General features: G+C 44.2%; 1 protein-coding gene and 1 pseudogene across 2 annotated transcripts in view; both read left to right on the top strand.

Annotated features, from left to right (window-relative positions):
• The window catches only part of LOC309808874 (forkhead-associated domain-containing protein 1-like), a gene marked incomplete at both ends in the record, with an annotated part of 199,082 nt that overhangs the window by 127,297 nt on the left and 45,536 nt on the right, over positions 1-26,249 (top strand). The window lies entirely within an intron of this gene.
• The window catches only part of LOC309808052 (forkhead-associated domain-containing protein 1-like), a 96,686-nt pseudogene that overhangs the window by 28,474 nt on the left and 41,963 nt on the right, over positions 1-26,249 (top strand). The window contains exons 3-5 of the transcript in view: positions 6,689-6,959; positions 16,008-16,117; positions 19,216-19,452. The product of the transcript in view is annotated as a forkhead-associated domain-containing protein 1-like (transcript). The remainder of the gene's footprint in view (positions 1-6,688; positions 6,960-16,007; positions 16,118-19,215; positions 19,453-26,249) is intronic.

Raw genomic sequence — 26,249 nt, 5'->3', positions numbered from 1 at the left:
CATCGGGGGAGGTGGAGACGGGAGCGCGGGCTGAACCCTTAGCATCCTGCTGAGACAGAACCCGGACCCGGCCAGGAACCGGGCCGCTTCCTGCTTCCTCTGGCAGACCACACCCTTTGTTACCAAATCAGAACCACGTTGCTTCTTCTCTGAACTTAGTTGATGATCATTCATTCATTCATTCATTCATTCCGTCTCTCTATCTGGCAAGACCGAATTGAAGCAGGCCAAGTCTACGGGTAGCAAAAGCTATTTGCAAAAATCCGGCTGTTTTCTCATTAGATTCTATTTCCCATTTTATGGACTGACCAGGAAGCTGATTAGAACTTGAAAGGAAAGGAAAAACCATAAGATTGAAGATTTACAAGAAAATGGGAAAATTAGATGGGCCAGATCTCCTTTAACACAGCTGGGAAAACCCCAAACGAATGGCTTTTCTGAACAGCTCAAAGGGACTTAATTCTTTTAAGTTCCAAAACCTAAAAATAATGTATAACTTGGCGGTTCTGTGTTCTAAATGTATAACCCTGATTTCTCACACTGAAACCCCGTACATGATTTACCCTTTTCTTGGGGACATAGAATTATTATCCGTCTCTGAGTTACGGTGACATCCCGGGACTTGTTGAGATAAAGGCCATTTGTCCTGGCACCATGTAGCCCCCTCTCCTGGCTTCTGAGTTCTACTGGCCATGTTTTCTAGTCTCCATTCTGCCTTTCCAGGTCCATGGCTCCTCCATGCTGCGGTCAGTGTGCCTGCTCGCCACCATCACCCCTACCCCCCAGGCCCTTCCATACTGTGGGAATTAAGCTCCACATCTATGTATGTTAAATTCTTCTGTAAGGAAGCCGGTCTCTTCTCCCTCCTTTATGTATTTACTCACTAATGTATCTATGTCAGTATGGACCCATGTATACTGATTTTACACTTTGAGTTATAATCCAATACTCATTAACTATTACTTTGCTCAAATTCTTCCAGCCTTGGCCACTGGGGGCTCTTTCAGGTTGGTTGCTGTGTCCTTGAGCATCTCCCCACCTTTTCATTTTGGGCACTTCCTTACTCTCTGCTGTTACAAGATGTGCCAGGCTTATCATGTATTTTCCCCATCCCAGCCCCAGAATCAAAGTGCTTTTTATTTACACTATATTTGCCAACTGTTCAGCTCAGTCAGCGAACACCTACCATGAGTAGTAGGCACTCTGCTGGGTGCCAGCACAGCCAGCGATTGGCTGGTAAATATTTAATGACCAGCTCTCTGGAAAAAGTAAAGTACATGGATGCATAGCATAAGGTTTACTGATATAAAGAATGTGTAGCACAGTCTTTCCATGTAACAAGAAATGCAGTACTCTTTCTTGTAAATTCTATATAGCCAGCTGAGTCTCACAGAATGCTTTCATTGACTTTAGCCGAACTCTTGTATCCATAGCCAATTTCTCATTGCAGTTGACGAATGAGAGAGTTCCCAACCTGAGCACTCGTGGGTATTTTTGGATATTTTGGATTTATGAATAATACAAGTGAAAAAAGAAAGACGTTAGAACTTCACATGTTCATCAGTGACATGAGTGACTTTGTTGCTGCATCAGATAATAATTTTCAAATACTCGAAGAACGTTTCCTCAATTTTTTTTCTATTCATAACATAATGGCTAAGACACAACATGCTTTTGTATAATCTGCATTGTTAACATTTTCTCCATTACCATCTTAAGTCTAGGCAATCAACAAAACAAACAAAGAAACAAAATCAAACTCTACATGAACCAACATTATTAAACCTATTTATATAATTTTTAAAAATCAAGCCCTGATTTATAGCATTTCCTGATTTCTATCGTGTAATACGCCCTCCACGGTCAATTTCAAGCTCCCAATGACACATCCCTGAATACAGAGATGGAAAGAGAGGTGTGGTAACACATCACTGTGTAGCATTTCCAACAGACACATATAGTAGAGTGAAATAACCTCAAGAGCATAGGTAATAATAAACTAGAGTAAAATAATTAGGAAGGGGTGAGTTTTAAGTTTGTATCACCTTTGTTTCTGATATAATTTAATTGTAAATTTATGTAAGTTAATTCTTATTAATGGCTATGTTTATCAACCAGTTGGCAAAATTCCTGGACATTTAACAATCGGTTCTCGTGGGCGGGTACCAGCTGACCCCAGGACTCCTCTGGTACAGCAGTAAACATACCACAGGTCTTCCCAGATTGAGGCTGGGGTCCTCTGAGCTGCTTCCAGGGCGTGGCATGTACCAGATGAATAACACTTCCATAAGACAGTTGTCAGTGTTCCTAGAAAATCCCATTTCTAAGTAGCCCATGTGATGTCTTGTGGTTTTTCACACCATCTAATGTTCATTTCCTTTTTTTAACTCGGAAAATATCCTATCATTCACTAACCAATCGTCTAAGATCCGTTTGTGAGTATGGAAGGCAGGTAATAAATCATGACTTCGAGTAACCTAGAAGTCCTAAGAGCACAGGTATTGGAGTCCAATAGTGTCACCACTTCCTGGCTGTGAGACCTTGGGCAAGTCATTTAACCTCTCTGAGCTTCAGTTTCTTAATCCACACAATGAGGGGTAAAATGCCTCCTGCAAGATTATTCTGGAGATCAGATGAGACCACATGCATTAAGTGCCCAGCACAGTCTGTGGCACATCTGTGGCTTCTCTACACAGTGGCTCATAGCCGTTGTATTGTCCACAATTACTTACAAATGGCAGAGCACATAACAAGCTCTCCAAGGGCAAGGTCTAAGTTTCCACCTTCTCTGCAGGCTCCAGGGCTTCCTGGCAGAATTCATGTGTACTGTAGGCACTCGATGTGCAAACTACTTCGAATGTTTTTTAGGGTGTCCCGTTCAACTTATACTCTTTACAGGGTTAGAAGCAGATATTTGAGAAATAACACAAAGAACAAGTAGATAATTTGAAAGAAAATGGATAGTGACTTCTTGAGTAAATCATTGACCCGTGTTTTTTAAAGCTAATATAAATTCAGTCGTGGTGTGGTCGTGGTTAATCCAGGTGGTTGACAACTTGCTATTTTAAAGGTGGTATGGAAAAGAAATCAGGAGTATCACATATGCTATCTCAAAAACAAAACAAAAAAACCAACCATGGCAACATACCATATGGTCAGAGAACAGACACAAAGAAAGAGAAAAAGCATTAGTGTGTATTTTTAAACTAAAGTTTCTAAAAACAGACTTGGGGACTTCCCCGGTGACACAGTGGATAAGAACCCACCTGCCAATGCAGGGGACACAGGTTCGAGCCCTGGTCCGGGAAGATCCCACATGTTGCAGAGTAACAGCCCGTGCACCACAACTACTGAGCCTGCGCTCTAGAGCCCACGAGCCACAACTACTGAGCCCATGTGCCCCAGCTACTGCAGCCCATGTGCCTAGAGCCCACACTCCGAAACAAGAGAAGCCACCGCAAGGAGAAGCCCATGCACCACAACGAGGAGTAGCCCCTGCTCGCCGCAACTAAAGAAAGCCTGCACATAGCAACGAAAACCCAACACCGCCAAAAATAAATAAATTTAAATCTAAACTAAAAAAATAATAAGAACAGACTTGTTGATAACTGACATTGACCCCATGCTTCCTGTACAGCCCAGAGCTGGCTTTTAAATGTGAGTCTTTTTCTTATGTTTGCTTTTCTCCCTGCCTGTTTCATTGTAGTTACCATCAGCAATTTCTGAGAAAACCTTGACCGTCCCTGTGATAGAGCAAGCCGGCAAACTAGAGAAAACCCACTTTAACCATCCAACTAAAGCTACCCTCAACCAACACGCTTCAGAGAAAAAAAAAACACTTTATTTTTTAATTTTTAAACCCGAAGAGCTTGGAGTCTGCTGCATTTACACATCTTTGGCTCCTTCCCCATAGGGGCCCTATCGTTCGGGCTCTGTGTGCTGCAAGCGACAGAAACCAGCTCTAGCTGGCCTCAGGGATGGAGCACTTCAGGGTAGCACCCGAGCCAAGGCTCAAAACCAGCTTCCTTATTTTCCCCACCATGTTCACAGCAGCATAGTTACAATAGCCAAGAGGTAGAAACCATCCAAATGTCCGTGACGCTTAATGGATAAACAAAATACACTCTAAACTGTATGATGGAATATTGTTTAGCCTTAAAAATGAAGGAAATTCTAACATGGATGAACCTTGAGGACATTATGCTAAGTGAAATACGCCAGTCACAAAAAGACAAGTACCATGTGATTTCACTTATTTGAGGTACTTGGTACTTAGAGTAGTCCAATTCATAGAGACAGAATGTTGGTCACCACGGCTGGGTGGCGGGGGGAATGGGGAGTTGTTGTCTAATGGTTAATAGAGTTTACGTTTTGCAAGACGAAAAAGTTCTGGAGATCCATCTCACAGAAATGTGAAAATACTTAACACCACTGAACTATTTACTTTAAAATGGCTAAGATGATAAATTTTATGTTGCAGGTTATTTACCACAATTTGAAAAATAAATAAACAGCTTCCCTCTCTCCATGCCTGGACTCCACTCCCTCATGCTGGCTGCATTCTGAAGTCCACCAGGTCACTCCAGATCCTGGTGTCCAGCCAAGTCTTCTTGGGTCTCCTTGGCTCTGATTGGATCACTTGCCCCACCACTGAACCAATCAGTATGTCCAGGGAGTGTGATTGGTTGATTGCTTAGCCCCGCCCACAGCAATGGGCCAACAGATTGGGAGGGAGATTCCTGGAATTCCAGAAGAGCCAGGTGGGTTGCGGCCTGTCCACTACGGCAGTGAACCACTTGAGGCATGAGATATGACCACTCCCTTCAGCACCCTGGCAGTTAGTGGGCAGTGAGGCACATCTACCTGAGCATCCCAGCACAAAAGGGAATTCCTCCACACTACCCGTGGTCTCTCGATTTGTTTTCTATCAGGCGGGGGTAAAACATATTCAAATTTCCCCCTTCCCACCTTCAGCCCTTTCATTCGATAAATCTTTATTAAATCGATGAGGAAAGGTTGTAGGAATGATTGAGGCAAGACAGCCCCAGAGGAGAGGACGGGAAGGGATCGGATGGATGGAGAAGTGAGTGCAAGGCAGGAGCAGGACACCTCAGCTTCTGAAAGGAGAGAAAGGAAGAAAGCTTAGGTGGAGACCGAGGTGCCCACAGTGGAGAGAAATTCGAATCTTCACATAAGGTAACAGAGTTCTGGAACACTGCCAAGTCCGTTCCTGAAACAGGTTTCAACGGGGCCAGTGTCATCATAAATGCTGGGCCAGGTGTCACCAGGCAATTGGAGTTTGATTTTCCCGAACAGTGTTCTCCCTGACTCCAAAAAAGTCTTCAGGGGAATTCACCGGATTCTTGACTTGGCTGGGAAAGACTGTAGCTAAAAGACTGGTTTGGGAACCTGAGTGAGTGGAGAACCTTCCTCTTGAATACAATCCAGCTGGAGCTATAGGAAGTTCTGTCTGCCAGTGCTCCTATTTCGGAAGCATTCTGTCCTGTTTCTCATTACGTGTCTGCAGTCTGCAGAAAGAGAAACGTGACCGCCACAGGCGGCAAACCTTTGAACTTAGCTTCTTCCTTGAAAAGTGTGTTTTTTTCTGCCAAGAGACTGGGGGCGGGGCAGAGAAGGGAGAGAGAGACAGAGAGGGAAAGAGCTTTCCAGAACCCCAGTCCCACCACCCTCTCCACCACCACCTGAGCTTGGTGAAGTCCTTAACCTCTCCAAGCCTCATTTGTAAGCTAGGAATAAGGAGAGCTCCTCCCCTTCAGGGCTATCGCGAGAAATCGGTGAGTAATTACAGTAAATGGTAGCATTCACGATGTCACGGTTTAACCACTAGGCTCGGGGAGGGACGGCCACAACAGCATTAACCAAGACAAAGCCAGGTGTCAGCACCTCTCAGCATTTGCTTCTCCCGGTATAGATGGATTTTGATGTGCTCTCTAATGAAAGTAGCTACAGACATCTTCCGCTGGATCAGATGAAAAAAGGTTCCCTCAATAGATATTTATGGAGCGTCTGCCAAGAATCAGATGTGGCAGATGTTGAGGATCACAGGTTAATGAGCCAGTTGGGGTGCGAGCCAGTTGCCCCAGAGCTCTCGGCTTCGGGGAACAGGTGGAATGGGAGTGCCAGGGAGACACACAGTGTGGACGTGTGTGTCCTGGAGAGCTGGGCTTGAATCTCGGAGATGTGTTCATTCATTCTTTCAACCAGTATTTAAGGACCTACTGTGTATGTGCCAAGGGTTTATTCTAGGAGCTGAGGATACGGTGCTGAGCAAGGTAGACAAAAAGCTGTCAGCCTCTCAGAGCTCAGAGGTGGCGTTGTACCAGCTCAGAAGCTCACTGCCAAATCTGTGATCCTGGGAAAGTCACTAGGTCTTGCTCAGCCTCGGGCTCGTCACAGAGCATCAGGGGTATTAAATGAGGTAATGCATGTGAATCTCTTGACTGGGTGCCTGGCACGAAGGCTGCACCCAATAAATGGTGGTGCGATAGTGTGCAAGGTGACCTATGGTGGGGACCAACATCCCAAATTTGGGGAGTCTGGGAGGGCTTCCTGGGAGAAGTGACTTATACGCCGAAATCTAGGGCAGCAATTATGTCGCCGGGACAGAAAGGTGAAGACCACCCCAGCTGCTCGTAACCTCCCCTGACCCTCTTGTCTGCCCCTGCAGGTCTCCTTCCCATGGGTGAGGGGCCCAGCACCTTGGCCAAGGCCACAGCCACCTTGGGCCACCCAGCAACTGAACCAGTCACCCTCACCAACACAGACCCCCTTCTACCCGGGCATCTGGCCAGCGCCAGTGCAGAGGAGCTGGTCGCAGGGGTCCCCCGAGCCCCCCATGGTCCCACCAGCCTCCCACAGGCAGCCCATGAGTGCCAGCAAGAAGATGTTCTCCTTCGAGGTGGACAGAGCCGCCCACAGCGTTCCCATCATCAGGCAAGGTACTCATGGGCGCTTCCTTGGTGGCTTAGGGGAGGGGCTTTTGCTAGGAGGATGGGTCTCAGTTTCTGCTTTCCCCTTTTTTTAAAAATTTTTATTGAGGTGCAGTTGATTTACAGTGTTGTGTTAGTTTCAGGTATGCAGCACACTGAATCTGTTCAACATATACATGTATCCACTCTTTTTTAGATTCTTTTCCCATATAGACCATTACAGAGTATTGAGGAGAGTTCCCTGTGCTATCCAGTAGGTCGTCCTTAGTTATCTCCTTTATTTATAGTATTGTGTATGTCAATCCCTCTCTTCCAATTTATCCCTCCCCCCTCTTATTCCCGGTAACGATAAGTTTATTTTCTACATCTGTAACTCTATCTCTGTTTTGTAGATAAGTTCATTTGTACCTTTTTTTAGATTCCACATATAAGCAATATGGTATGATATTTGTCTTTCTCTGGCCTTTGCTTATGTTCTCTGGTTCTGAAGTAGAACATAATCAAATGTGAAAAAATTGGGATAAGCAGAAAGTTAGAAAACAGTAAAAGATAAGCTGTCACCCTTATCACCAGAATTCTCCCTGTTGACTTTTTGGTACAAACTCCTCCAAGACTGTGGTCTGCCCATCTGCACACATCAGTACCTCTGTGGTGAGTGTGTGTGTGTGTGTGTGTGTGTTTGTACATATATATGAATATATATGAATGTGTATCAGAATCTAAATTTATATACTTCGACTCAGATGTACAGACATATTGGTAACTGAAATCCCTCTTGCCTTAAGAGGTTTTTAAATATCTTATTACCATTTTACAGGTAAGAGGAGACTGAGGCTTATGGAGAAAATTACTTCTCCGGAGGTTATGTATTCAATCTAATCTAATCTAACGCTTTTCAGTCAAATTTAAGGCTGGTTATCTCAGTGACTGTCACTCACAGCCTGGTCACTTTGGGAACACACAGCCATCAGGGTTTCCTTCTCCCCCCTCCCCCCGAGAAGGCCTCATGGCATTTGGGGAGGAGACTTCCTGTCTGTCACCATCCTCTCGGCCTTGCCAGCCTTACTGGCAGAGTAGCTGGCTCGACTTAGTCCCTGGCATGATTTGCAGGTTTCTTCTGTGGCCACTGGTGTGAAGGTCCCATTCTCTGTTTTCTGCATCCCAGCCCCAGACCCCTCTGAGTCCCCAGGTCTCTCGATGCCTCCACACCCTTCCCTGGTCTCACTCAGGACCACTCACCTAGTCACTTCCCTCAGCCATTCAAATAATAGTTATTATTCTGAAATATACAGACTAAGGGGCAAATGAAAGGTATCTCTGCAGTTTACATAATCATCATCATCATCTAAGGAATGCTCATGTACCTACGACCCAAGTTAAGAAATTACTCAGCCATTTCCCCCCAGCATTTTAATGTGAAAACTTTCAAACATACAGCAAAGCAAAAAGAATTTTACAGAGACAGCTCTCCTCCTAATTCTACCGCTAACACTTTGCTGTACTCTTTATTACATTTCTGTCTACCCATCCTTCTTGTCCTGCATTAATCCATCTTATTTTTTGGATGCATTTCAAAATAAATAGCACACATCTGTAGTCCTCCCCCTAAATGCTTTAGCACATATACCATTAACTAGAATTCAACATTTTTGTCTCCTTCATGTAAAATGAACACACAATGTGTATTAGTTATCATGATTGCATAACAAATTCTCCCCAAACGTAGCAGCCTAAAGCAAAAATCAAACATGTGTTATCATCTATACGGTTTCTGTGGGTCAGGAATTTGGCAGCAGCTTAGCAGGACGGCTGTGGCTCAGGGTCCCTCGTAAGGCTGCAGTCATCTGAAGGCTTGACCTGGGCCGCAGGATCCACTTCCAAGATGGCGTGCTCACATGGCTGTCAGCAGGAGGCCCCGGCTCCTCACCACATGGGCCTCCCCAGAGAGTGGCTCGAGCATTCCCATGACACGGCAGCTGCTCCTCCTGAGCAAGTGATCCTGGAGGACAAGATGGAAGTGGCAACATCTCTTGTGACTAAGCCTCAGAAGTCATGCTCTGTCATTGCTGCAATATCCTGCTGGTTACACAGGGCGTCACCCTCCAGTGTGGGAGAAGACTACACATGGGCCTGAAGACCAGGAGGTGGGGATTATCAGCAGTCATCTTGGAGGCCGGCTACCACAGCCTGCCCTCGGGTCCTCAATGATTCACACTCCTCCTCCTCTCTCCCGAGGCCCCCCAAAATCTCACCCCAGTAACAGCATCGGCTCAAATTCCAGAATCTCATCTAAATCAAGTCCAGGTACAGATGGGGCTCATGGGTGTAGTACCTTACATTCAGCTCATCAAGTACTACTTCCAGAAATCTGAAGACCTCTGAACAAAGGGTCTGTCCCTCATACACCCAGCATATATTGGTGGGACAGACATAGCATAACTGCTACATACACTCCTCTTGTTCCAAAAGAAGAAAAACAGGAAACACACAGGAGTCACTGGCCCAAAGCAGTTCTGAAGTCCAGCTGGGAAAATATCGGCAGTTCCTTGATTGGGCTTCAGTCCAACTCTTGTCCAGAAATGACTTTCCAGGGCTCTTGGGTCTGCCCGCTGGTCCCTGAGTTCCGCCTTCGGAGTCGTCCTCCCTTTCCTATGAAAGGTGTCCCATGGATGTGGCTGCATAGTTTTATAGCCTGCTTCCTGCCTGTAGAAGCTTGGTTGTCCAGACGCTTCTTTGACTTTTGTGGGTCTCTGTCAGTCTGAGTTGGCAGTGCTTCTTATTGGGGTTCATCCTATTAGGCAAAAACCACGCCCACAGACTTTTTTGGACCCAAGCCCTTCCACCATGGACTTCTTCAAAGACTGACAAAGGACAGAAGCTTCTTAGAAGCCCAGTTCTTTGACCGAAGGGTTCTTCTGGACACTGCCCTGGATCTGTATTCTTAACAAAGGATTTTACAACCACACCCTCAGCTTCTTCTCTAGACTGTGTTTTCTTGAGAGTGCCCTTGATTTGATCTTTGCCCAGAACCTGTTTCTTACATTTCATTTGCCACCTGGAGAGGCAGGGAATTTTCAAGCCCAGAACATTGCCCTGGTTTAACAGCCCTTCCTTTAACTGTCTCTCCCCCTCACATTTCACTATAAGTAGCAAGAAGTAACCAGGCAGCACCTTCCAAGACTCTGTCTGGGACTCTCTCTAGCTAGACCATTCAGCCTCATCACAAACATTTTCTACCTTCCTCATGACCACAGGCAACGTGTTAGGAACCCTTCTGCCACCACCTGACAAGGATCCCTTAACCCCAGTAACATTTTCCTCACTTTCCTGGAACCCTTCCCTCACTGCCTCCTCAAAGGCCATCGGGCTTCTACTAAGACTATTCACGCTTTCTCAAAGACCCTTGGCCAAAGTCCTCCAGCTTCTGGCCACTGTTCCATCCCAAACCACTCCACATTGTAGGGTTTTTGTTAAAGTTTCCACCACTCCTGGTGCCCAAACCTGTATTTGCTACTTATTGTTGCATAACAAATTACTGCAGGATGTAATGGCCTAAAACAACAGTAAACATTTATTATCTCATAGTTTCTCTGCGTCAGGAAGTTGGGAATGGCTTAGCTGGGGGATTCTTGCTCAGGATTTTTCATGAAGTTGCAGTAATGGTGTTGGCTGGGGCTGTGGTCCTCCGGAGGCTTGTCTGGGGCTGGAGGACCCACCTCTAGAATGGTTCACTCACATGGCTTTTGGTAAGAGGCCTCAGTTCTTCACTAAGTGCACCTCTCCATACGTTGCTTGAGTATCCTCAAGCTGCCAGCTCCTCCAGACAAGTGGTCCTAGAGAGTGAGGAAGAAGCTGCAATGCCTTTTATGATCTAACCTCAGGAATCAAACTGTGTCATTTCTGCAATATCCTTGGTTCCATAGAGAAGCTTTGTTACGGACTGAATTGCATTCCCCCAAAATTCATATGCTGAGGCCTCAATCCCAATATCGCAGAATGTGACCATATTTGGAGATAGTGTATTGAAATAGATGAGTAAGTTCAAATGAGATGATTGGGTGGGCCCTAATCCAAGGGCTGGTGTCCTTGTAAGAAGAGAGAGAGAGACGCCAGGGATGCACGTGCACAGAGAAAAGGGCATGTGAGGACACAGCAGGAAGGTGGCCGTCTGCAAGCCAAGGAGAGAGGCCTAACCCTGCCCACACCTTGATCTTGGACTGCCAGCCTCCAGAACTGTGAGAAAATGAATTTCTTTTGTTAAGACCTCCTGTGGTGTTTTGTTATGGCAGCCCAAGCTAACTAACATAAAGTCCATCCAGTATTGCAGAGGATGATGCAGGGGTCTGAATACCAAGAGACAAGAAGCAGTGGGGCCATCTTGGAGACTGCCTACCACACCCTGAAAGGTGTAGATCTTGAATGTGTTCACTGAGTTTTGCCAGTCGTGCACACCTATGTAACCCGAATTCCTATCAAGATATAGAACATTACCATCACCCCAGAAAGTTCCCTCATGTCCCTCCCCAGTCAATTCCCAGCCCCAGGCCCCAGAGGCACCCACTCTTCTGAATTCTTTTCCCGCCATGGATTAGATATTCCTGTTCTAGAATCTCAAGTACACAGAACCATGTAGTACATGTTCCTTTGTGGAAGGCTTTTTTCACTCAGCATAGTGTTTCTGAGATTCATTCATTTTGTTGTATGCATCATGTTCTGTCTTATGAACATATATACAGGGTTTTGGGGGGTTTTTTTTAATGCGTCCTTTGGACACATGGCACATGGGCTGTTTCTTTTCTTTTTTTCACTCCGCCATTTAAATTTTTCCACTGTAATCACCGGTTTCTCCAGTGCCATGTTGAACTTGGGGCTTCTCTAAAGGACTTGGATTCCCCCTGGAGAAATGAAGGAAGAGTCGTATGGCTTAGAGTCCCTCACATCTACCTGGGCTCTATCTCCTCAGCCTCTCAGCCAGGTCTCATGTTTCCAAACGTTTGCCCTCATTCCCCTGACTCTCTCCCCATCCTCAGAAAGGGACTTTCATCTTCCCGTGTCATGGGGAGTTCCTTTCTGTCTGGGCCTCTCTACTCCACGCTTCAGAGAAAACTCTGTGCTCCAGTCCTCCATGCTGTCTCTTGACAGAAAACACCTCTTTTTAAGGGTTCTGAGAAAGCTCTTTCCTCTCTTAGCAAAGCTGGGCCCTTCCAATTAAATTGGTTTACTGTTAGACTGTCACCTTGCTTTAGACTTGAAAAATTCTATTTGAAAACCCAAAGCCAAGGATTTATTTACTGCAGATCAGGTCAGGGTTTCTCAATCTTGGCACAGTGACAGGTGGGTCGCATAACTCCTTGTTGTAGGATCTGTCCTGTCCACTGTAGGGTGTTTAGCAGCATCCCTGACTCCTACCCACCAGAGATACCAGTAGCAACACCACCACCACCACCCCTAACTGTGGTTCTCAAAAATGTCTCCAGACGTTGTCAAAAGTCAAAACATCATTTTGCCTGGGGGAAAACTCACCCTGTTCTAGTTAATACTCATCCTTCCTTTACCACAAGGCAATAAAACGTCAGCTCCAAGGCCAAATCTTAATGGCAAGAGCTCATGGGAGGTGGGGAAGATTACTGAGAAAAGAAAATATGTGGAGTGACTTATTAAAATAGCATCTTGATTCATATATATATATTTTTTTTTCACAATAATGGGATCATATGAACCTAACATAGGTAACCTTCTTTTTTTTTCCTTTTTTGGCTGTGCCACTCAGCTTGCAGGATCTTTGTTCCCCAGCCAGGGATGGAACCTGTGCCCCCTGCAGTGGAAGCACAGAATCCTAATCACTGGACTGCCAAGGAATTCCCTACCTGATTTTTAAAATTCAATAATATGTCATAAACATCTTCCCACTTCAATACATTGACTACATAGTCGTTAAAAGCATAGGCTCTGAATCCAACAAACTTAGGTTCATCCCTTGACTCTACCACTTACCAGCTGTGTGTCCTTGAGCAGATGACTTGACGTCTCTGTGCCTCATACCTCTCACGTATAAAATGGAGATGGGAATAATAATGCCTATCTCACTGGGTTGTTATGAAGACGAAATCGTATCCTGCGTGTAAGTGCTGAGCGCAGCGCCAGGTGCATAGCGAACATTCAGTAAATATTAAAATATTTAATATTTTAATATTTAAATTTTAATATTTTAATAATTTTAATATTTAAATTTTAAATATTAAAATTTAAAAATTAAGTTATTACCTAACCATGATTGTTATTTAACTTTTATCTACAACTTACAATGTCTGAAAGACACAGTTAAGGTGCACACATACTGCCCCTGCTGCAGACTGGTGATTATTGGAGCGCACCAGGACAGCTGGGGGTTGTTAAAATATTAAAGTAACTTCCCTGCCCTTTGGCCAACAGCTCATGCCCGAAAATTCTTAAAGTGCCTGCGTCCCCATATCCGCCTTCCCACCGCCCCAGCCCTCCCGACCCTCCCTGGGGCTTCTCCCCACTGGGACCTCCGAAGGATCCGGCAGCTAGAGTTAAGCCGGTTTGGTCATACATGGCCCTTAGGTTCTTTCTGATAAATAACAGCAGCCGGTAAAGAAGTTTGGGGCAGGTGAGGGGTAACTGCTCCAGCACCTCCCTGCCTGGGTGTAAGGAAAGCGAGTCTCAGAGCAAATTCTAGCCCCACAAAGACTTTCGGTAAACACACCTTCCCTAATAAAGGGACCCCATCGATCAGCCTGTTCTGTAAGTTTTATGAAGTCCCCCCTCCGGCCATCATCTTGCGGGGAAGGGTCCCTCAAGACAGCCACGACAGGGTTGCAGAGGCAGCCGGAGTCACCCCTAGAGATGGCATCAGATGCCAGAACTCTAAGCTGAGACTGGACAGGGGCCCATTTAGGGTCAGACCCCGTGGCCCTCCCTGGGGACACAGGCCAGGCAGTACCTTCCTCCAGTGGGAGCCGATTTCTTGAGGAATCTGAAAACAGATCAAGTCTTCCTCCTGAAAATTCAGTTTCCAAATTGAGATACACAATCAGTGTAAAATAAACCCCAGATTTCAAAGGCTTCATGCCTCGAAGAAAAAGAATATAAAATATCTCCATATTTTTTGTCGATTACGTGTTGAAATGATGTTTTTTTAATGTATTGGGTTAAATCAAATTGACCATTAAAAAATTCATCTCTCCTTTTTACCTTTTTAATGCGACTACTAGAAAATTGAAAATTGCATTCTGTAGCTCCCTTTATTTCTCTATCAGGCACTGCTGCTATAGTCAGTTAGGACTTAGCTGCTCAGGATCCAAGAGAGTCAGATGGGGGCAGTGAGCTTCAAATAAAAGTTTTCTAATCATGGACCTAGTTGGGGAGGTGGAGGGAGAGAAAATGGGCAGCTGCTGAAGTTCCAGGCCCTTCTGTTCCTCGTGCCCCAGGAAACACTGTGGCCAGGGCTGCTCATTCAACACGCAAGGCTGTGCATTCTCCGGGCACCACAGGCCATCAGCTATGTCCACTAGAGGTTCTGGGGTCCACAAAGAGGTTTGAGACCTGGCTGCGGGGCAGGAATCTTTGACTCTAAAATGCATAAATAAAAAATACAGAAGCAAAATGAATAAATGATGAATGTCCACAAACATGACAGTGTGTGCTTCATTCATCATTAATGTTAATACTCATTAAAGTTTCATCACCACTGAAAACAATTTGTTCAGCTTCTCACTTCACAGGAAGATAAGAATGTGCAGTGACTGTCCAGAAACCATAGTCACTTGGAAATTTAAAATACGCTGCTTGGGCCCAAGTGGTTTCACAAGTAGAATTATAGAAATCTTTACAAACGTTTCTACACCAAGAAAATGGTTTCTACACCATTCAGTGTTGATGTGAGTGAATTGCGAGATGTCTGATGTGATACAGAGTGGGGCCCCCAAACACAATGCCATACTCCCCGAAAGTCATATAAACAGGCCTTGTAATATTGGGGTAAATAAGAAAAAAATTAGGAAAGCTTAAATGTCTATCAAGTGGATCCTAGTTAAACACGTTTGGCACACTTGGACAATGGACCACAATGCTACCCTTGAAAAGAACCCAGTACAGCCTCAAATACTGACATGGGAAGATGTTTTTCATATTGTTAGCTGAAAAGTAAGCTGGATAAGAATCTCTGACATGTAAATGCATTTTTGTTTTTTGAGAAGATATGACTGCAATAAAAAATATATAGCTAATGTTTAGTGCTAAATGCTCTACTTGAGGGGTCAGCAAACTTTTCCTGTAAAGAGCCAGATAGTAAATACTTTAGGATTTGTGGGTCACATGGTCTGTGCTGCAACTAGTCAGCTCTGCCTTTGTAGCTGGGAAGCAGCCATAAATAATATGTAAATCAATCACTGTGGCTGTGTTGCAATAAAACTTTATTTACAAAAATAGGCAGGGGGCTTCCCTGGTGGCGCAGTGGTTGAGAGTCTGCCTGCCGATGCAGGGGACATAGGTTCGTGCCCCGGTCCGGGAAGATCCCACATGCCGTGGAGCGGCTGGGCCCGTGAGCCACGGCCGCGGAGCCTGTGCTCCACAACAGGAGACACCACAACAGTGAGAGGTCCGCGTACCACAAAAAAAAAAAAAAAAAAAAAAAAAAATAGGCAGAAGGCCAGATTTGGCCGCAGGGCCATAGTTTGCCAACCCCTGCTCTATATCATTATTCTATTTAATCTCCAGATAGCCCTTTATAGCAGAGACTATCAGTGATCCTAAATTATGTATGTGGAAACTAAGGCTTAGAAAGAGCAAATGACTTGCCCAAGGTCCTCAGCTCTTATGCGGCATAGAAAAAAGTCTGGAAAGAGACGCACCACAGTGCATCAGTGCAGTTAATGCTGGGGAAGAGAAATGAGGCAGCTCTTACCCTTTCCTGTCCTCCTGTAATGCTTTCAGTGCATAAGTCTCATGAATGTGAAGGTTAATCTGAAAATATTTTTTAAGACTTTGGGGAAACTCACAGTCTCCTCTGCATTCTCTGTTGATCTTGTGTGTTAGTGTGGACCAACGCGGCGGAACTGTCGGAACAATCAGTGGCCGAGGAAATTCCTGGGGCAGAGCCCTACAGAGAAATTTTTGTGGACCAGGACCTGGCCCAGTACGATAAGGTGAGGGGTCTCGGGGAAGCACAGAGCTACAGCAGCAAGAGGGACCATGGAGAGATTGCCACTGCCTCTTGTTCTCTGTGTCTCAAGGACTGTCCCTTTTTCCTACTTCCAAGAAACCACCTCTTCCTCCCAAGACATTCAGCCAGGTTTGGCCACTGCTCATTTTATCCCAAATAACATCTACAACTACAAGGTACTGAGCACCTACTGTGTGCTGGGCCATGTCCTGTGCACTTGACATTTATTAGCTCGTTAATCTTCACCATCTTCAAAATAGATTTTATCAGCCTCACTTTGCAGATGAGGAAACTGAAGCTCAGAGAGGTTCAGTGATGTGTTCACGGCTGCCCAATGCAAGGAGCAGTGTTAGGATTCAAAGCGAGGTCTGGTTAGCTTCTCAGCGGGTACTTCTAACTCCCACACAGTAATCACTTGGTCAACCTTCAGTGATGGGACAGTGACGCAAAAACACGTTCCTAGCAGGAGGAATTGAGCCCTGAAGTCAGGGAGGCCTGGGCCAAGAGACTCGTTAAAGAACCAGAGAGGTTTAAAGCAGGGATGCGAGCAGAACAGGTGGATTCAAGCCATCCTGGGAAGGGCCCAGGTCAATTTCTCCCCACTTAGACACGACTCGAAAGTTACTCTAAAAGAAGCAGTCTATAATATCTCGCTTTCCTTCAGGGCCAGGGCCTGCTCCTGCAGCAATTCTCAGAGTTTGTGAGGAGCAGACCTACCTGGGGTTCTTGTCAGACACGGAAATCCAAACCTTCAGGAGGCAGGGGGTTCCAACCCAGGCATCCTGGGACCAGACTCTGAAAAATGTTGCAGAAAGGCGAGAAGCCACACTCAGATTCTGTATTTATCACTGTGTAACAAGCATCCCAAAACTTAGCGGCTTCAAACAGCAACTCATTATTCCCCAGAATCTATGGGTTGACCTGGAAGGTTCCTTTGCTCGCGTCCCCTGGCCTCACTCATGCGGCCTCAGTCAGCCGCTGGCTTGGCCAGTTTGGTGGTCCGTCTCCATTGGCCTCCTTCCCACATCTAGGGCCTCAGCCAGGATGCCTGGACTGGTGCGCCCCTTTGTGCATGTGGTTTTTCATCACAGCACGGTGGTCTCAGGGTTCCCAGGGGGCCAGAGCAGAAGCTGCACAGCCTGTAAGAACTTGCCTGGAGATCATGCAGCATCACTTCCACTCCATTCCGTTGGTTAAAGCAAGTCACGGGGCCAGCCCAGACTAGAGGGTGGGGAAATAGACTGGATGGCAAAACTGCAAAGTATTTGTTGCCATTTTTCAACCTGCCTCAATTTTAACTCGGAAATATAGTGCAACCACTATAATTTTTTCTATTTATAGAAAATGTTTATAAGCCATTTATCATTTTTTCTATTTATAATAGAAAGAATTCTTTCTCTTTATAAGTCGTTTATACCCTAACTTGCCAGGACTCCTTCAAGTGACAATAAACAAATTAGCTTGAGGGGGAGCATCGATTAGCTCAACTTATTGGAAAATTTAAAGGGCCACTAGCTTCAGGTATGGCTAGATCCAGGAGCTTGAATAATGTCATCAGAACACCTCCCCACTACCAACCTCTCCCCTCTGTTTCCCTCAGAGTCTGGCTTTCTACATAAGGCTGGCTTTGTGCGTCAGAAAAGACAAACTCAGGCAAACAAGCCTACATATTTAAAGTTTATGATCCAAAAGAAGGCAAGATCCTCTCCCTCTGTAATCGATGTGTGAAATCTCTGATTGACCAGCTTGGGCCACATGCACATGGGGAGGTGGGACAGGAAGGAGCAGGGCACATGACTGACAATCCTACCCAGACCCCATGGAAGGAGGAACGCTCCCTCCAGAAGGGCAAAGGGACCCTCAGCAGGAAAGCAGAACCCACAGCTGTCCACTGCCCTCTGCAAACTTCTTATATTCCAGCACTGTCACGGGGCCTGGCACTTAGTTGCTGCCCTATGAATGTTTGTTGCATGAAAAATGAATAAGCACCTGGCTGATCATAACAGGGTGAAACAGGGGAAACTGCCCAGGAATAGGGAATATGTCTGATGCTCTCTCTTGAAGTTTTGCCACCAACTTTCACAAGGACCCAAAGGAAGGCCCCTGGCAGCAGCTGGCAATGTCAGACAGGCTTTCTCATGAGCGAGACCCTGTCCTTCCCCCGGTCACGGAGCTAGCAGGTCGTGAGGCTGACTGGACGGCTCTCCTGGGAATGAGCTGGCCCAGAAATTGCCCGTTTACCTCCTCCTGTGACTGCTTTGGAAAAGGCCTCTGGGGAATTTTTTCTTCTTCTTCTTCTTCTTCAGTTTTTCTGACATTTTATTGATAACATCTGGTGAGAAGTTTGGGGGAATTTTTTTTTCCTTTTTTGGAAAACCTAACCAATTCTTTGGCTGCAGAGCTTTTTCACTGGAGAGATGGAGGACAGGGTGAATTATACCTGTGGGTAAAGTCTACCAGCAATTTTGTTTTTCCAGCCGAAAGTTTACATGAGCCCATGCAAATAAATCACTATTCCTGTCTCATTTACTTTCCAGATTGAGTTACCTGGAAAAAATTCATACATGAATAGCCAAAAGAGGCAGGAAATATTAGAAGAGAGGAAAGGGAAAACAAATAGTTCAGAATGTTTTAAGTTAAAACAAATAACCCTCATTATAGGCAGAAAGTGGTCAAACAGAATGTTGTTTTCCTAAGTACCTTTCCTAGGTCCCCAGTGTGCTAGGCTGTATATTATAAATGAAATCATTCTAAGTAAACTTTCTAGCAACAAATGTTCCCAAGTGGGATGGTTGTTCTTAATATGAAAGTCTAATTCTCGGGGAAAGGAAAGTTTCCGTACCTGTGAGGTACAGACATCCATTACAGGAGTCTATATACAAGTACATCATTTTAACCCAATTCTTGTCTCTATGAGATTTTCCAAGTGACAGAGATAGCCTTGAAAGTCTGCTTTTTCCCTCCCTGCCTGCCCTCACCTTCCCAAAGAATGATACCATATTTTTCCTGTCTTTCTTTAAATGGGCTCAGCCTTACATCCAGACCCACACCTAGTAAATTTCCCATCTGTCCTCCACCCAGGATGAAATAATTCTGCTGCTGGGAAAAGAAGTCAGCCGTCTCTCCGATTTTGAACTTGAATCTAAATACAAAGACACCGTGATAGCAAGCCTGCAGAACCAAGTGGCCAACCTGAGCCAGAAGCTGTTGGAAACAGCTGCCTCCAGGCAGAAGGAGAGGGTGATCCCGCCCAAGTTTCAGGTTCTGCATGAAGAGGACGATGCCCAACAGAGAGAGATCCAGAGCTTGAAAAACCAGGTAGGGCTCAGAGACAAGTGGGTCGGGGCCTTGGGGTCACAACACAGGGTGACAGCTCTCAGGTAGAGCCTGGGGGGAGCCACCCGGGTAGTTAGAAATGGGCAGTTAGCACAGCATGGTGAAGAGTGCAGATCCAGGGAGTGGAGGGTTGGCAAGTTTCTAGCCTTGTAAGAACAATATTAGATTTGATTAAGTGCCTACCATGTTCAGGCCCCGGTGCAGGTGCTTTGGGTGCATTAGCTTATTTATTTATTTATTTACTTATTTAATGTATTTATTTATGGCTGCATTGGGTCTTCGTTGCTGTGCACGGGCTTTCTCTAGTTGCAGTGAGTAGGGGCTACTCTTCACTGCGGTGCGTGGGCTTCTCATTTCAGTGGCTTCTCTTGCTGCAGAGCATGGGCTCTAGGCACGTGGGCTTCAGTAGTTGCAGCATGAGGGCTTCCGTAGCTGTGGCTCACGGACTCTAGAGTGCAGGCTCAGTAGTTGTGGCCCACGGGCATAGTTTCTCCACAGCATGTGGGATCTTCCTGGACCAGGGCTCGAACTCGTGTCCCCTGCATTGGCAGGCAGATTCTTAACCACTGCACCATGAGGGAAGTCCCCTCATTAGCTATTTAAACCTCAGTCTTCTGGCAGATGCCATTCTACAGATGAGGAGACTGAGGAACGCTCAGAGATGCCCAGGAGCTTGTTACAGCTTGCACAGCAAGTGAGAGGCAGTGTGATTTGGGCTCACCTCTGCCACCTTGTACACCTCATGCTTTCACACCCACTTTGCATTTCCACCCAACTCCTGTCGCTTCAGTGACCACTTCTCACACCCACCCGGACCCAGCCAGAAAGAGCTGGAGATGGGGAGAAGGAACCCCACAGTGTTCCAAACACTGAGGCCTTTATCAAACCCTGAAGGCAGCTGCTGGTTCATTTATAGGGAATTTCACCAAAAATTCTCCACCCAGAATGTTTGGATTTACCAGTCAACTTCCTTCCTCCTGAAACTAAATCCAAAAAAAAAAAAAAAAAAAAAAAAAAATTTAAGTTTTAAAGAACTACTTTAAAATTGGCCACTGATCTTGTTCATAAATTATATCTCAACAAAGTTGATAAAAAAGCAATTGGTCATTGATGAATTTTGGCCTCAGTGCATAATTCTGCTTAAAACCGTAGTCAGATTTGGTTCAACATGGCGGAGTAGAAGGACATGTTCTCACTCCCTCTTTCGAGAACACTGGAATCACAACTAACTGCTGAACAATCATCGACAGGAAGACACTGGAGCTCACCAAAAAGATACCCCACATGCAAAGACAAAGGAGAAGGCGCAAAGAGACAGTAGGAGGGGCGCAATCCCCATAAAATCAAATCCCATAACTGCTGGGTGGGTGACTCACAAACTGGAGAACACTTATACCACAGAAGTCCACCCACTGGAGTGAAGGTTCTGAGCTCAACATCGGGCTTCCCAACCTGGGGGTCTGGCAATGGGAGGAGGAATTCCTAGAGAATCAGACTTTGAAGGCTAGTGGGATTTGATTGCAGGACTTTGGCAGGACTGGGGGAAAGAGAGATTCCACTCTTGGAGGGCACACACAAAGTAGTGTGTGCATTGGGACCCAGGGGAAGGAGCAGTGACCCCCATAGGAGACTGAACCAGACCTACCTGCTAGTGTTGGAGGGTCGCCTGCAGAGGTGGGGGGCAGCTGTGGCTCACCAAGGGACAAGGACACTGGCAGCAGAAGTTCTGGGAAGTATTCCTTGGCATGAGCCCTCCCAGAGTATGCCATTAACCCCACCAAAGAGCCCGGGTAGGCTCCAGTGTTGGGTCACCTCAGGCCAAACAACTAACAGGGAGGGAAACCAACCCACCCATCAGCAGACAAGCAGATTAAAGTTTTACTGAGCTCTGCCCACCATTGCAAGAGCCAGCTCTACCCAGCACCAGTCCCTCCTATCAGGAAACTTCCACAAGCCTCTTAGATAGCCTCATCCACCAGAGGGCAGACAGCAGCAGCAAGAAGAACTACAATCCTGCAGCCTGTGGAACAAAAACCATATCCACAGAAAGACAGCGAAGATGAAAAGGCAGAGGGCTATGTAACAGATGAAGGAACAAGATAAAACCCCAGAAAAACAACTAAATGAAATGGAGAGAGGCAATCTTCCAGAAAAAGAATTCAGAATAATGATAGTGAAGATGATCCTGGACCTCAGAAAAAGAATGGAGGCAAAGATCCAGAAGATGCAAGAAACGTTTAACAAAGATCTAGAAGAATTCAAGAACAAACAAACAGAGATGAAGAATACAATAACTGAAAAAAAAATACACTAGAAGGAATCAATAGAATAACTGGGGCAAAAGAACGGATAAGTGACCTGGAATACAGAATGGTGGAATTCACTGCTGCGGAACAGAATAAAGATAAAAGAATGAAAAGAAATGAAGACAGCTTAAGAGACCTCTGGGACAACATTAAACACAACAACGTTCACATTATACGGGTCCCAGAAGGAGAAGAGAGAGAGACAGGACCCGAGAAGATATTGAAGAGATTATAGTCAAAAACTTCCCTAACATCGGAAAGGAAATAGCCACCCAAGTCCAGGAAGCACAGAGAGTCCCATACAGGAGAAACCCAAGGAGAAACACACCGAGACACATAGTAATCAACTTGGCAAAAATTAAAGAAAAATTATTGACAGCAGCAAGGGAAAAATGACAAATAACATACAAGGGAACTCCCAGAAGGTTACCAGCTGATTTCTCAGCAGAAAGTCTACAAGCCAGAAGGGAGTGGCATGATATACTTAAAGTGATGAAAGGGAAGAACCTACAACCAAGATTACTCTACCCAGCAAGGATCTCATTCAGATTCGATGGAGAAATCAAAAGCTTTACAGACAAGCAAAAGATAAGAGAATTGAGCACCACCAAACCAGCTCTACAACAAATGTTAAAGGAACTTCTGTAAGTGGGAAACACAAGAGAAGAAAAGGACCTACAAAAACAAACCCAAAACAATTAAGAAAATGGTCATAGGAACATACATATCGATAGTTACCTTAAACGCGAATGGATTAAATGCTCCAACCAAAAGACACAGGGTTGCTGAAAGGATACAAAAACAAGAACCATCTATATGCTGTCTACAGGAGACCCACTTCAGACCTAGGGACACATACAGACTGAAAGTGAGGGGATGGAAAAAGATATTCCATGCAAATGGAAATCAAAGGAAAGCTGGAGTAGCAATACTCATATCAGATAAATTAGACTTTAAAATAAAGAATGTTACAAGAGACAAGGAAGGACACTACGTAATGATCAAGGGATCAATCCAAGAAGAAGATATAACAATTATAAATATATATGCACCCAGCATAGGAGCACCTCAATACATAAGGCAACTGCTAACAGCTCTAAAAGAGGAAATCAACAGTAACACAATAATAGTGGGGGACTTGAACACCTCACTTACACCAATGGACAGATCATCCAAAGAGAAAATTAATAAGGAAACACAAGCTTTAAATAACACAATAGACCAGATAGATTTAATTGATATTTGTAGGACATTCCGTCCAAAAACAGCAGATTGCACTTTCTTCTCAAGTGCGCATGGAACATTTTCCAGGATAGATCACGTCTTGGGTCAAAAATCAAGCCTCAGGAAATTTAAGAAAATTAAAATCATATCAAGCATCTTTTCTGACCACAACGCTATGAGATTAGAAATGAATTACAGGGAAAAACCTGTAAAAAACACAAACATACGGAGGCTAAACAGTACGTTACTAAATAACCAAGAGATCACTGAAGAAATCAAAGAGGAAATCAAAAAATACCTTGAGACAAATGACAATGAAAACATGACGATCCAAAACCTATGGGATGCAGCAAAAGCATCCCATAGTTTTAGAGGGAAGTTTATAGCTATAGAAGCCCACCTCAAGAAACAAGAAAAATCTCAAATAAACAATCTAACGTTACACCTAAAGGAACTAGAGAAAGAAGAACAAACAAAACCCAAAGTTAGCAGAAGGAAAGAAATCATAAAGATCAGAGCAGAAATAAATGAAATAGAAACAAAGAAAACAATAGCAAAGATCAATAAAACTAAAAGCTGGTTCTTTGAGAAGTTAAACAAAATTGATAAACCATTAGCCAGACTCATCAAGAAAAAGAGGGAGAGGACTCAAATCAATAAAATTAGAAAGGAAAAAGAAGTTACAACAGACACCACAGAAATACAAAGCATCCTAAGAGACAACTACAAGCAACTCTATGCCAATAAAATGGACAACCTAGAAGACATGAACAAATTCTTAGAAAGTTATAACCTTTCAAGACTGAACCAGGAAGAAATAGAAAATATGAACAGACCAATCACAAGTAATGGAATTGAAACTGTGATTAAAAATCTTCCAACAAACAGAAGTCCAGGACCAGAAGGCTTCACAGGTGAATTCTATCAAACATTTAGAGACGAGCTAACACCCATCCTTCTCAAACTCTTCCAAAAAATTGCAGAGGAAGGAACACTCCCAAACTCATTCTCTGAGGCCACCATCACCCTGATACCAAAACCAGACAAAGATACTACAAAAAATGAAAATTACAGACCAATATCACTGATGAATATAGATGCAAAAATCTTCAACAAAATACTAGCAAACAGAATCCAACAACACATGAAAAGGATCATACACCATGATCAAGTGGGATTTACCCCAGAAAGGCAAGGATTCTTCAATATATGCAAATCAATCAATGTGATACACCATATTAACAAATTGAAAAAGAAAAACCATATGATCATCTCAATGGATGCAGAAAACACTTTTGACAAAATTCAACACTGATTTATGATAAAAACTCTCCAGAAAGTGGGCATAGAGGGCCTACTTCAACATTCTAAAGGCCATATATGACAAAGCCACAGCAAACATCATTCTCAATGGTGAAAAACTGAAAGCATTTCCTCTAAGATCAGGAACAAGACAAGGATGTCCACTCTCACTACTATTCTTCAACATAGTTTTGGAAGTCCTAGCCACAGCAATCAGTGAAGAAAAAGCAATAAAAGGAATCCAAATTGAAAAAGAAGAAGTAAAACTGTCACTGTTTGCAGATGACAGGATACTCTACAGAGAGAATCCTAAAGATGGCACCAGAAAACTACTAGAGCTAATCAGTGAACTTGGTCAAGTTGCAGGACACAAAATGAATGCACAGAAATCTCTTGCATTCCTATACACTAATGATGAAAAATCTGAAAGAGAAATTAAGGAAACACTCCCATGTACCACTGCAACCAAAAAATACAATAGCTAGGAATAAACCTACCTAGGGAGACAAAGACCTGTATGCAGAAAACTGTAAGACACTGATGAAAGAAATTAAAGATGATAGCAACAGATGGAGAGATATACCACGTTCTTGGATTGGAAGAATCAATATTGTGAAAATGGCTATACTACCCAAAGCAATCTACAGATTCAATGCAATCCCTATCAAATTACCAATGGCATTTTTTACAGAACTGGAACAAAAAAGCTTAAAATTTGTGTAGAGACACAAAAGACCCCGAATAGCCAAATCAGTCTTGAGGGGAAAAAACGGAGATGGAGGAATCAGACTCCCTAAATTCAGCCTATACTACAAAGCCACAGTAATCAAGACAATATGGTACTGGCACAAAAACAGAAATATAGGTCAATGGAACTGGATAGAAAGCCCAGAGATAAACCCACGCACCTATGGTCAACTAATCTATGACAAAGAAGGCAAGGATATACAGTGGAGAAAAGACAGTCTCTTCAATAAGTGGTGATGGGAAAACTGGACAGCTACATGTAAAAGAATGAAATTAGAACACTCCCTAATGCCATACACAAAAATAAACTCAAAATGGATTAGAGACCTAAATGTAAGACCAGACACTATAAAATTCTTAGAGGAAAACATAGGAAGAACACTCTTCGACATAAATCACAGCAAGATATTTTTTGATCCACTTCCTAGAGTAATGGAAATAAATACCAAAATAAACAAATGGGACCTAATGAAACTTCAAAGCTTTTGCACAGCAAAGGAAACCATAAACAAGATGAAAAGACAACCCTCAGAATGGGAGAAAATATTTGCAAAGGAAGCAACTGACAAATGATTAATTTCCAAAATATATAAACAGCTCATGCAGCTCAATATTAAAAAAACAAACAACCCAATCCAAAAATGGGCAGAAAACCTAAATAGACATTTCTCCAAAGAAGATATACCGCTGGCCAAGAAGCACATGAAAAGCTGCTCAACATCATTAATTATTAGAGAAATGCAAATCAAAACTACAATGAGGTATCACCTCACACCAGTTAGAATGGGCATCATCAGAAAATCTACAAACAACAAATGCTGGAGACGGTGTGGAGAAAAGGGGACCGTCTTGCACTGTTGGTGGGAATGTAAATTGATACAGCCACTATGGAGAACAGTATGGAGGTTCCTTAAAAAACTAAAAATAGAATTACCATAGGACCCAGCAATCCCACTACTGGGCATATACCCAGTGAAAACCATAATTCAAAAAGCCACATGCACCCCAATGTTCATTGCAGTACTATTTACAATAGCCAGATCATGGAAGCAACCTAAATGCCCATCAACAGACGAATGGTTAAAGAGGAAATGGTCCATATGTACAATGGAATATTACTCAGCCATAAAAAGGAACAAAATTGGGTTATTTGTAGAGACGTGGATGCATCTAGAGACTGCCATACAGAGTGAAGTAAGT

The sequence above is a fragment of the Mesoplodon mirus genome, assembly GCF_964341445.2.
Source record: "Mesoplodon mirus genome assembly, chromosome: 7".
Taxonomy (NCBI): Eukaryota; Metazoa; Chordata; class Mammalia; order Artiodactyla; family Ziphiidae; genus Mesoplodon; species Mesoplodon mirus.
The sequence above is the reverse complement of the archived record's forward strand: the minus strand, read 5'-3'. Positions and strand labels throughout refer to the sequence as shown.